This window comes from Mauremys mutica, chromosome 2, assembly GCF_020497125.1.
Source record: "Mauremys mutica isolate MM-2020 ecotype Southern chromosome 2, ASM2049712v1, whole genome shotgun sequence".
NCBI lineage: Eukaryota > Metazoa > Chordata > Testudines > Geoemydidae > Mauremys > Mauremys mutica.
The window spans coordinates 130,638,583-130,651,902 of NC_059073.1; positions in this window are offsets into that span (position 1 = coordinate 130,638,583).

Consider the following 13,320-nt stretch of genomic DNA (forward strand, 5'->3'; position numbering starts at 1 on the left):
TCAGGAAAATCTGCACACACAAAAGAACAAATTATTTTGCAAAAAATGTTCAAAGCAAATGAAATGTATTTTAAAAAATATGATGATGCAAGTGCAGCATTAGATTAATAGATTTTTGAAAGAGTATCCTTTTTCAATAATATGGGAAAGAAAATAATCTTTGGAACTCTATGAAGCTCCTGTCACTGTTAAACTTGATAGAGGGCTCAAGATAATGTGTTGCCAGAAAACATGTACCAGAAAATCAGGAATAAATCTGAGGTAGAGAAAACAAAAGTAAAATTTTAGGAATTTGCATCAGAAAGAAACTGCTAGTAACTGGGATGATCATTATCAAGTGTTAAGTGAATATAAAAATGCACAGTGAGACCACTTGGTTTTACTGCTCAGATATGGTAACAGCCTGCATTAGGGATTAAAATTTGTGAAAAATTATAGGTGATTAAATGTATACTGCAGGTCTTATCTCATATAATCAAAATATAAATAATAAACTAGAACAATTCAAAGATTTGGTTTATTAAATCAGTTGCACCAAAGATACACAGCAGATTTGTTTAAATCCTGAGGAAATCCCAGGTATTACTCCCCGAAGGAGAAAAAAAAATCTAGTTACACCAAAAGACCAGATTCTTCAGGGGTAAGTATATTTGGTGAATTTAAAGTTATTAAATCAGTCAGTGAAAGAAATGACTAGGGTCACGTAGTAGTGAATAATAGGAAAAAAAATTGTCTACATACAAAGAAGCAAAATAGCACCAAAAAGCATTTGCAGCTTTCAACAGAAGAAAGCGTCCAAAAGTTTCAGGTAAAGCACATTTGCTATACAATAAGAGTTACAATGTGAAGATAAACACTGATAAGCTATTGTTCAAAATGTATTTGCTTATTTCCTCCCCCAAAACTTGGAGAACTAGAATTTCTCAAAACGATGATACCTGAGGGATAGCTGGAGGTAAAGAAAGAAACAAAAATTTCTAGTGATGATCATCATCATTTCATAGTGCCTTAATAGTGGTTGATAATGTAATTTTAAAATTAATTAAATTAACTTCCATGCAGCAAAAGGAAAGGAATGCACACCTGATCCATGAAGCCCATTTGGGTGTTGGCTTATGCAAGAGAGAACCAGAGGAATACATTAATGAGTTCATATGAACAAACAGATTGCAGATATGTCTATGAAATATTCAGTATGTCACATATTGATCACAACAGTTTAAAGGACTTTTATATCTTCACCAAGTACCATAAAGCCTTTGTGTTGAGATTTTCTTAATGAAACAATGATTCATCATATGAAATTTATCTCTGTGATGCAGGATTTCTGATCAAGTGCTTTCAGATCATGATCCTCAAATAGATGATGCAGAAAAGCTATTACAACTGGACAGCAAACCCATTTGCCTCTTGGGATGTGAATAACTCAGTGAGAATATGACAAAGAGGCAAGCAGGGATCTTCACAAATACTGCTCAAAGAATATTCTCCTGGTCCGCAGATGAGAAGCAACCACCTAAAGGACATACAAGTCACTTTGACCATGTTACTCCTCTCTTTAAATTCTTCCACTGGTGCCTCCTTCTCTGCTGCATCAAACATAACCTAATTGTTTTCACTTTCAAGTCCCTTCAGTCAGGGGCGGCTCTAGCCATTTCGCCACCCCAAGCACAGCGGCATGCCGCGGGGGGTGCTCTGCTGGTCACCGGTCCCGCAGCTCCGGTGGACCTCCCGCAGAGGTGCCTGCGGAGGGTCCGCTGGTCCCGCGGATCCGGTGGACCTCCCGCAGGCGTGCCTGCGGATGCTCCACCGAAGCCGCGGGACCAGAGGACCCTCCACAGGGACGCCTGTGGGAGGTCTACCGGAGCCGCAGGACCAGCGAACCCTCCACAGGCACGCCTGCGGGAGGTCCATCGGAGCCACCTGCTGCCCTCCCAGTGACCGGCAGAGCGCCCTCCGCGGCATGCCGCCCCGAGCATGTGCTCAGTGTCAATCCCCATTCTTCCTCTCATCTCTTATTCGCTATCCAGTTATCAACGATTGCCTCTGATTGTACCCATGATGTCAGCCTCCATTGCCCACTTGTTACATTTTCAAATAAGTACCTTGATGCTTTCTCCCATGATGTCTCTCAAGTTTGAGACGTGTTTCATAAACATCCACAAAGCTACCTCATTAATGATCTTGAAATCCCTCCTCAAAACTCTCCTTTGCCATGAAGCCTACATGAGAACGGCCACACTGGGACAGACCAAACATCCATCTAGCCAAGTATCCTGTCTTCCGACAGCGGCCAATGCCAGGTACCCCAGAGGGAGTGAACAAGTAGTCATCAAGTGATCCATTTCCTGCTGCTCATTCCCAGTTTCTGGAAAACAGAGGCTAGAGACACCATCCCTGCCCATCCTGGCTAATAGCCATTGATGGATCTATCTCCATGAATTTATCTAGTTCTTTTTTGAACCCTCTTATAGTCTTGGCCTTCACAACATCCTCTGGCAAAGAGTTTCACAGGTTTACTGTGTGTTGTGTGAAGAAATAATGCTTTTTGTTTGTTTTAAACCTGCTGTCTATTAATTCCATTTGATGACCCCTAGTTCTTGTGTTATGAGAAGGAGTAAATATCACTTCCTTATTTACTTTCTCCACACCAGTCATGATTTTATAGACCTCAATCATATCCTGCCCTTAGTTGTCTCTTTTCCAAGCTGAAAAGTCCCAGTTTTATTAATCTCTCCTCATACAGAAGCTGTTCCATACCCTTAATCACTTTTGCTGCCCTTTTCTGAACCTTTTCCAATTCCAATATATCTTTTTGGAGATGGAGCGACCACATCTACATGCAGTATTCAAGATGTGGGCGTACCACGGATTTACACAGAGACAATATGATATTTTCTGTCTTATTATCTATCCCTTTCTTAACGAATCCCAACATTCTGTTCACTTTTTTGATTGCCACTACACATTGAGTGGATGTTTTCAGAGAACTACCCACAATGACTCAAAGATCTCTTTCTTGAGTAGGAACAGATAATTCAGACTCCGTCATTTTATATGCATAGTTGGGATTATGTTTTCCAATGTGCATTACTTTGCATTTATCAACATGGAATTTCGTATGCCATTTTATTGCCCAGTCACCCAGTTTTGAGAGATTCTTTTTTAGCTCTTCGCAGTCTTCTGGGGACTTAAGTATCTTGAGAAGTTTTGTATCATCTGCAAATTTTACCACCTCACTGTTTACCCCTTATTCCAGATAATTTATGAATATGTTGAATAGGACTGGCCCCAGTACAGATCCTGGGGGACACCACTATTTACCTCTCTCCATTTTGAAAACTGACCGTTTATTCCTACCCTTTGTTTCCTATCTTTTAACCAGTTACCAATCCATGAGAGGACCTTCCTTCTTATCCCATGACAGCTTACTTTGCTTCAGAGCCTTTGATGAGGGATCTGGTCAAAGGCTTTCTGAAAATCTAAGTACAGTATATCCACTGGATCCCCTTGTCCACATGCTTGTTGACCACCTCAAAGAATTCTAGTAGATTGGTGAGGCGTAATTTCCCTTTACAAAAATCCTGGTGACTCTTCCCCAGCAAATTATGTCTATCTATGTGTCTGACCATTTTGTTCTTTACTATACACCTGTACCCCGATATAACACTGTCCTTTGGAGCCAAAAAATCTTACTGTATTATAGGTGAAATCGTGTTATATCAAACTTGCTTTGATCCGCTGGAGTGCGCAGCCCCTCCCCCCCACCCCCCGGAGCACTGCTTTACCACGTTATATCCAAATTCATGTTATATTGGGTCACGTTATATTGGGGTAGAGGTGTAGTTTCAACAAGTTTGCTTGATATTGAAGTTAGGCTTACTAGCTTCTAATTGCAGGGGTCACCTCTGGAGCCCTTTTTAAAAATTGGTGTCACATTAGCTATCTTCAAGTCATTTGGTATGGAAGTTGATTTAAATAATAGGTTACAAACTACAGTTAGTAGTTCTGCAATTTCACATTTGAGTTCCTTCAGAACTGTATGACGAATATCATCTGGTCCTGGTGACTTATTACTGTTTAGTTTATCAGTTTGTTCCAAAATCTCCTATAATGACACCTCCATCTGGGACAGTTCCTCAGATTTGTCACCTAAAAAGAATTTCTCAGGTTTGGGAATCTCCCTCACATCCCCAGCTGTGAAGACTGATGCAAAGAATTCATTTAGTTTCTCCTCAATGGCCTTATCATCCTTGAGTGCTCCTTTAGCATCTTTATTGTCCAGTGGCCCCACAGGTTGTTTAGCAGGCTTCCTGTTTCTGATGTACTTACAAAAAATTGCTAGTACTTATGCCTACAAACAAATGACAACAGTTGGGCTGCTATTGTGCAGAGAGACCACAGTTTTGTCTTGTTGTTCCCTTGTACTGCCCTGTCTGTCTGTACCCATCTATTGTCTTTTGTCTTATACTTGGATCATAAGTTCTTTGGAGCAGGTACTGTGGTTTTGTTCTGTGTTCATACATCACCTAGCACAATGGGGTCCTGTTCCAGGATTAGGGGTTTTAGGGGCTATGCTAAGATAAATAAATAATAAGAAGGAAATGAAAAAAAAACTTGTTTCAGTAACGTATGTGAGACATACACCTGAAATATATAATGGAATGCATTGATGTAGAAGCCACACCATGAGAAAGATGAGACAGCGGTGTGTGTCATGATAAAACAAATCAGGTGCATTCTACTATGCTGAAATAGTTAATTCAGTGATGTAATCCACTCTATAGAGGTAAAATAATCAGGAGACCTTCCACATGGAGGGTCAGATCATCCCCTCTCAGGATAAAGGGCAGAGGACTGAGCCCAGTAAGGGAAATTTCTGTAAGTATTTCCTGATCCGTATCCCGCACATGGTCCTTTGGGGAAGAGGGGCACAGCTTCTGTCTTCACCCAAGAAAAGGGTGGGGGTCCCCAGCCCAAACCGTGGGCATCTGTGGGAAACCATGACCATCAATGTAAAGGTCATGTGTTTCTACACTGGTTTGGGCTCCAGGCAGGGATCTCCCACCTCCCTGGCAGTGAAGCTCCACCTTCAGGGACTTTTCCTAGGCTGTAGCAACCTCCCACTACAATTGAAAGGTAGTAAAATTTGAGGGGGGGGGTGCTAATATCTTTTTTAGGTGAGGTACACACATGACTAGAGGACTGACAACATCAGTGTCACCACTCCCAACTTCATCCCATCTACTCCTCCCCCTTCAACAATGCAGATCCCAGACATTCATTAAGTGTTTCACTAGTTTCCACATAAAAAGAAAATATGCATGTGAAGGCCCGCCTCTTCATATGGATCTAGTGGGGTATGAGCCAACTCAGAGAGATGAATGGCACTGATGGATATGGTCAGCTTGTTGTTCTGATTTTTAAGAGGGGACTCAGTATTGTATCATGTTAATATTAGAGTTTCTGCCAAGTGGAATGTAACTTGTTATGTTGCTCATTCTGCAATAGTCTTTCTTCTGGTAACTTGGCCTTCTGGCCAGGTCCCCATTTAGCCCACCACTTCTGGGGTTACAGAGTCCAACAAGACCACTGTCCAAATGCCATCTCCAGATAGTGGTCAGCCAAACTCTGTGCCAGTGGCTGGTAGGGGAACCCAGGTCCACCTGCTGTACTTGATTCTGGCCCAGGAACCCTATGAGCCAGCAGTCCTCTTCTGCTCAGTGCCTGTCTCTCTTGCTGTGTCCCTGGGCTCCTGACTACCCAGAATCTCTCCTTTCCCTTGCCAGTTTCTGGGTTTATCATAGGAGCTTACTTTATTGCCCATCGCTACTTCAGCCTCTCCTAGACGCTTGCTAAACTCCTTACTCCAGGGCAGGATCTCATGGTGTGTTCTTCCCCTGGCTTTCCTTCTTGTCCTTGACAATCTCCCTCATCCTAGGGAGTGACAGCAGACTCCTTCTTCTACAGCTTCCTGGCTTTTTAGTACTGTCATAAACAGATAGTTAAGGGTTAAGGTCTCTTTTACCTGTAAAGGGTTAACATGCAGTACCTGATGACCACCTGACCAGAGGACCAATCAAGGGACAGGATAATTTCAAATCTCTGTGGAGGGAAGCCTTTGTCTGTGTTCCTTGTTGGCTCTGCGTTCTCTTTTTGGATCTAAGAGAGACCAGTCATGTCTCCAAGTTCTCCTGGAGTAGTTCCTACTATTCAATAGTGAGTATTAATTAGAAAGGCGGATTAGTCTTATAATTTGATTTCTACATTTGCAATTGTGTGTTTGCTGAAGGAAATTCTTTATTCCTGTTTGCTGTTACTTTGCTTTTACTGAGAAAGAAAGGAGGGGGGGATTCTCTCCAGAGATTAATAAGTTTAGACCCTGTGTATTGTTCCATCTTGGATTACAGAGACAAGTTACTTTCTTTTTATTCTTTAATAAATCTTTTCTGTTAAGGACTTGGTTAATCTTTCTTTGGGTGGATTCTCAGGGAAAGGGGAGGAAGGAGGCATCCCTCTGTAGTTGGATCCCGGTATCTCTCCTAGGAAAAGGGAGGAAGCAGGGGGGAATGGTTTATTTCTCCTAGGTGTAAGAACTCCATGGATTTGGGGCTCTTGGGATCCCCAAGGATTTTGAGGAAGGACTGTGTCCCAATACACGTACATTATTGGGTGGTGGCAGCTTTTACCAGATCTAAACTAGGATTTAAGTTTAGAAAGATCCATGCAGGTCCCCACCTTGTGAACCCAACAGCTCCAAGTGGGGGTGAGACCTATGACATGGTGGCAGTTTTGAAGCAGTTTTCAGGGTTAGAAGGAGTTTCAGCTAGGTTGGCTGAAGGGAATACAGTTTTTCTAACCAGGCTTTTGTTACAAGGAACACCCTGCTGAGAGGGTACTTAGCAATTGCGAGAGTGAGTTGCAAGACAGGTTTTCTATCATAATTTCTTATTTCAATATCTATTGCTGATTAATAACAAGGAAGGACAGTAAAAACTACCCTTTGAAGCCCATTTCATACGGCTGTGATGTATAAATATTTAACTAGAGAGTTTGGCTTTAGGCACAAAATTTAGATTTGTACCCAGATCTCGGCCTATGTCTATATGAAAATATCCCCTAAGATTTAAGGGTTTTATAAACTGAGGTTTTAGTTTGGACCCATTTTCTCCTTTAACATGGCCACTATGTAATACCATAGTTATACAACTCTCCTGTCTGTGTACTGTTTCAGAGTGGTAGCCGTGTTAGTCTGTATCAGCAGAAACAACGAGGAGTCCTTGTGGCACCTTAGAGACTAACAAATTTATTTGGGCATAAGCTTTCATGGGCTAGAACTCACTTCATCAGATGCATGGAGTGGAAAATACAGGAGCAGATATAAGTGTATGAAAGGATGGGGGTTGCTTTACCAAGTGTGAGGTCAGTCTAATGAGATAAATCAATTAACAGCAGGATACCAAGGGAGGAAAAATAACTTTTGAAGTGGTAAGAGAGTGGCCCATTACAGAGAGTTGACAAGAAGGTGTGAGTAACAGTAGGGATAAATTAATATTGAGGAAATTAGGTTTAGGTTTTGTAATGACCCAACCACTCCCAATCTTTATTCAGGCCTAATCTGACGGTATCCAGTTTGCAAATTAATTCCAGTTCTGCACCTTCACATTGGAGTCTGGTTTTGAAGCTTCCTACCAACACTACAAAAAGGATTCTACATGGACTCCTCCTGAAGGTTGAAACAACAGACTGAACTTCTACATAGAGTGCTTCCGCCGACATGCATGAGCTGAAATTGTGGAAAAGCAGCATCACTTGCCCCATAACCTCAGCCGTGCAGAACACAGTGCCATCCACAGCCTCAGAAACAACTCTGACATCATAATAAAAAAGGCTGACAAAGGAGGTGCTGTAGTCATCATGAATAGGTCGGAATATGAACAAGAGACTGCTAGACAGCTCTCTGACACTACATTCTACAGGCTATTACCCTCTGACCCACTGAGGATTACCGAAAGAAACTACACCATCTGTTCAAGAAATTCCCTAAAGAAGCACAGGAACAAATTTATACTGACACACCCCTAGAGCCCCAACCAGGGGTATTCTACCTGCTATCCAAAATCCATAAACCTGGGAATCCTGGACGCCCCATCATCTCTGGCATTGGCACCGTGACAGCAGGATTATCTAGCTATGTAGACTCTCTCCTTAGGTCCTATGCTACCAGCACTCCCAGCTATCTTCCAGACAACACTGACTTCCTGAGGAAACTACAATTCTTTCGTGATCTTCCAGAAAACACCATCCTAGCCACTATGGATGTAGAAGCCCTCTACACCAACATTCCACACAAAGATGGACTACAAGCTATCAGGAATAGCATCCCCAATACCATCATGGCAAACCTGGAGACTGAAATTTGTGACTTTGTCCTCACCCACAACTATTTCAGATTTGGGGACAATTTGTACCTTCAAGTCAGCAGGATTGCTATGGGTACCCACATGGCCCCTCAGTATGCCAACATTTTTATCTCTGACTTAGAACAATGCTTCCTCAGCTCTTGTCCCCTTACTCCCCTACTCTACTTGTGCTACACTGATGACATCTTCATCATCTGGTCCCATGGGAAGGAGGTACTTGAGGAATTCCACCAAGATTTCAACAATTTCCACCCTACCATCAACCTCAGTCTTGACCATTCCACACAAGAGGTCCACTTCCTAGACACTATAGTGCTAATAAGCAATGGTCACATAAGCACCACCTTATACTGGAAACCTACTGATCGCTATAGTTACCTACATACCTCCAGCTTTCATCGGGACCACATCACACGATCCATTGTCTACAGTCAAGCTCTAAGATACAACAACATTTGCTCCGATCCCTCAGACAGAGACAAACACCTATGGGATCCCTATCAAGCATTCTTAAAACTGCAATACCCACCTGGTGAAGTGAAGAAACAGATTGACCGAGCCAGAAGGGTACCGAGAAGTCACCTACTACAAGACAGGCCCAACAAAGGAAGTAACAGAACATCTCTAGCTGTCACCTACAGCCCCCAACTAAAACCTCTCTAGCGCATCATCAAGGAACTACAACCTATCCTGAAGGATGATCCCGCACTCTCACAGACCTGGGGAGACAGGCCAGTCCTCACTTACAGACAGCCTGAAGCAAATACTCACCAGCAACTACACACCACACAACAAAAACACCAACCCAGGAACCAAACCTTGCAACAAATCCCAGTGCCAACTCTGTCTACATATCTATTCAAGGGACACCATCATAGGACCTAACCACATCAGCCACACCATCCGGGGCTCGTTCACCTGCACATATACCAATGTGATATATGCCATCATGTGCCAGCAATGCCTCTCTGCCATGTACATTGGCCAAATCGGACAGTCTTTACGCAAAAGAATAAATGGACACAAATCTGACATCAGGAATCATAACATTCAAAAACCAGTAGGAGAACACTTCAATCTATCTGGTAACTCAATAACAGACCTAAAAGTGGCAATTCTTCAACAAAAAAAACTTCAAAAACAGACTCCAACGTGAAGTTGCAGAACTGGAATTAATTTGCAAACTGGATACCATCAGATTAGGCCTGAATAAAGACTGGGAATGGTTGGGTCATTACAAAACCTAAACCTAATTTCCTCAATACTAATTTATCCTTACTGTTACTCACACCTTCTTGTCAACTCTCTGTAATGGGCCACTCTCTTACCACTTCAAAAGTTATATTTTCCTCCCTTGGTATCCTGCTGTTAATTTATTTATCTCATTAGATTGACTTCACACTTGGTAAAGCAACCCCCATCTTTTCATATATTTATACCTGCTCCTGTATTTTCCACTCCATGCATCTGATGAAGTGAGTTCTAGCCCACGAAAGCTTATGCCCAAATAAATTTGTTAGTCTCTAAACTGACACACGGACTCCTCGTTGTTTGTCTGTGTACTGTTGTTTTTACCAAACACACCGTGCAGCACCACGGAAGACCTTTAAAATGATATGTAAATATATTGTAAGAACATCAGGAATGGGTGATGTACAAACCAGCCAGAGTTTGCTTCTCAAATAAATTTTCAAACCAAACCTATAGTGTAATTCATCAGTTTTCAAAAGGGGAAACCAAATGTCCAATTGACAACTCAGGGGTCCATCCTGTCACCACCCCCTCTTTTGTCAAAAGTTGCAGGATACCTCTTCTTATCTATAGAGGTATTCTGGAGGTCACTGAAAGTAGGAGTAGCTTTTGGAAGAGAACAAAGGGAATCTCCTGAAGAAGTTAGGAAAGTACTATACATCTATCTACTTCTCTATTGTATTCCTAAAAGGCAGACACCTTTGTTTACTGGCATCCCAGCTGAGAGAACAATCCTGGCTCATGTTTGGTAAATTTGTCATAGTGTGGGTAGAGATTTGTGGATACAATTTGCCTCAGAGTAAAGTCTCACTTTACAAATAATAATACTTGATACTTCTGTAGCACCTTCCATCTCTAACAGTGCTCTGCAAATATATATATATATATATATATTTGGCCCACAAACACCACCACCTCTTGTATTATTTTTCTCCATTTCATAGAAGGGGAACTGAGGCAGAAAGAGACAAAGTGACTTTTTCAAAGTCACATAAGAAGAGTCTGGCAGAGTCCAGAAAACCAGAAAGAGCTCCTGACTCCCAGTCCTCTGTCTTATAACAAGATAATGGATATTTTCATTGAAGTGTGCTTGACATTCAATGTGACTTTTTCACACAGTTCTAGTTAAAACTACTAGATCAATTAACTGGTTAAATTATTAGTACTGTGTTGTTTGTGTATATAAATACATAAGACCAAAAACATCAAAGCAAAATGAATGTTTACACTGAAAATACAATGAAAACGGTATGCAAGTATACAGGCACATAAAATTGAAAAATAAAGCATAATGCTATGGCTCCCCCTTTTGGATAGCAGATATCTAGTATTTATTTGTAAGAAAACTCCATATATTCTCAGCACCAAAACATTATACAAACATCTAAGTTTTCCTGAGATACTATTTAACGACTGTGGAAGACAGAGTGAATAAAACGTGTTTTTATAACAGTTTCTTGTAAAATGTAATCATAATGCACACAGAATTTGGGCACTGTATAAAAACAGACATGCTTTTGTCACTTACTGTTTTGACTACATTTTCCATGAGATGTTTTAAAATATTAGTGCATGGTAGCAACTGTAAAAACTGAAAAGTAACAGATCCTATTTTTGCAACAAGGTCTGTGTTGTATTTCAAAATAAGAGTGTCAAGGGAATATATATGGGGAAACATTTTTCACTAACTTACCTTTCAGACCAATATATATATATATATATCTATTTAAAAAAGGCAAATTTTCTCCCTCTCTTAATATTTTGTCTTCATCTACATCACTAAAACATAAATCAGCTGTAGATTTTTGGGGGGTGACGGGAAGGGGGCTAATACAGGTTTGATAAAATGTGGCCAGATCCAAAGGCCCCTGAAAGTTTCAAAGAGTTTTGAGTCAGTCCCTTGAAGAATTACATAAAAAGACTGCTTGCTACTTAGCAGGATACTTATTATTGTAAAATAAATGGCCATTTAGAGAGGGGAAAAAGTCAAAATGAAGTTAGAACTTAATAATTTAAACTAAGGGCCAATTTCTGGTCTCAGTGAAGTAAGAATCCAAGCTCCCATTTACTTCAAGTCTTCACCCTAATATTGTGACAGAACTACCAAAGCATGGAAATATAAAGGCCTATATTTGATCCTTAACTTGCATTTTGGGTTCCTAGGCTTTGCAGTACACCACCAGACTCCTGCAGTAAATATCTAGACACAGTTTCACATTAAGATGATTCACTAGATTTAATTTTCTAAATTTCTGACTTTCTAGTGCTGTGTGTCAACTAGGAATGTGATTTTTTTTGGCAAAAATTGTATATGAAAAATTTGACCTTGTTTCTCATCAAAAGTTTCAACCAGCCTGAGTGTCAACTAAAATATTGGTGTTACTTTCTCTTTGAACTTTTCCGGGGGGGAGATCCGGCCCCACCTGTGGCCCCCCACGCCTTCCCCGAGTGTCCTTGGGCCCCGACTTGCTGCCCCCACCCCCCGCTCGCCTTTCCCGGGCTCCAGAGCAGAGAGGAACTGACACACTGTCTCTTCAGGGCAGCTCCATGTTGCCTCCCTGCAGCAACTGCTCCCGGAGGGTCCTAGAGCCCCCATCTCACTGGTAGGGCAGACTGACTGACCCTGCCGTTCCCCCTCAAACCCTTCCCTTTTCCAGCAGGACCCTCCTGCAGCACAGCCCCCCCCCACCCCAGCCCACAGTCACTGCTCCTGCCCCATGCTAGGCAAGGAGGGAGCCCCCTCTCTCAGCCCCAGTGAGGCTACAGTCAGGGGCAACAGCAGGGGAGGAGGCACACACAGCACCCCCTGGCACCCACCATGGGGAAGGTGAGGGAGATTCCTGGACATGAGGGAGGCCCTAGAAGCCCATGCAGTGACAGTGGTGGGGGTGAATGTGCTGCTGGGGGGGCAGGAAGGGGGGGCTCCTCCCCCAGAGCTTGCTGCTGCCGGCAGGGAAGGGCTGGGGGGAGTCTTCCTCTCTGGCCCCTGTCCCAGAGCAGCCTGCCTGCACCCCAAACTCATCCCCAGCCCTGCCCCACCCCAGGGCCCACGCCCCAGCCAGAGCTTTCACCCCCCACTGCACCCTCAACCATCTGTCCAAGCCCTGAGCCCCTTCAGCACCCCAAACACCTTATCCCCAGTCCCAGCCAGAGCCCTCACTCCCTACACCCCTAGTCTCGCCCTGAGCCCCTCCCACACTCAAAACCCCTCATCTGCAGCCACACCCCACAGCCCTCACCCCATCCCTCTGCACCCCTCCCTCACCCAAACTCCATCCCAGAGCCTTGGGCAGGTGGGGGGCAGAGTTGGGGTGACAGAGTTTGGGCACCACCAAAATTTCTACAAACCTGCCACCCCTGATGACATCACGATTTGATGCAGTAGAAATTATTAGGATGTCACAGAGGATGGGGTCATCACCCAGGTACTGCACATAAAAATATCCCTTCCCACGGAAAGCAAGGAAAGAGATAATCTGCCTTAACATAATTGTTTCTAGTACTTACCTATGCATTCCCGATACTGCTATTTCTTTGTACAGGGCTAATTATAATTATAAAACCTATGACAACATGAAACAACTTTTGAGGTGCATAAACTATGACCAACATCAGTGGCAGCTCTGTGGCGATTTGAAGGTTGTTG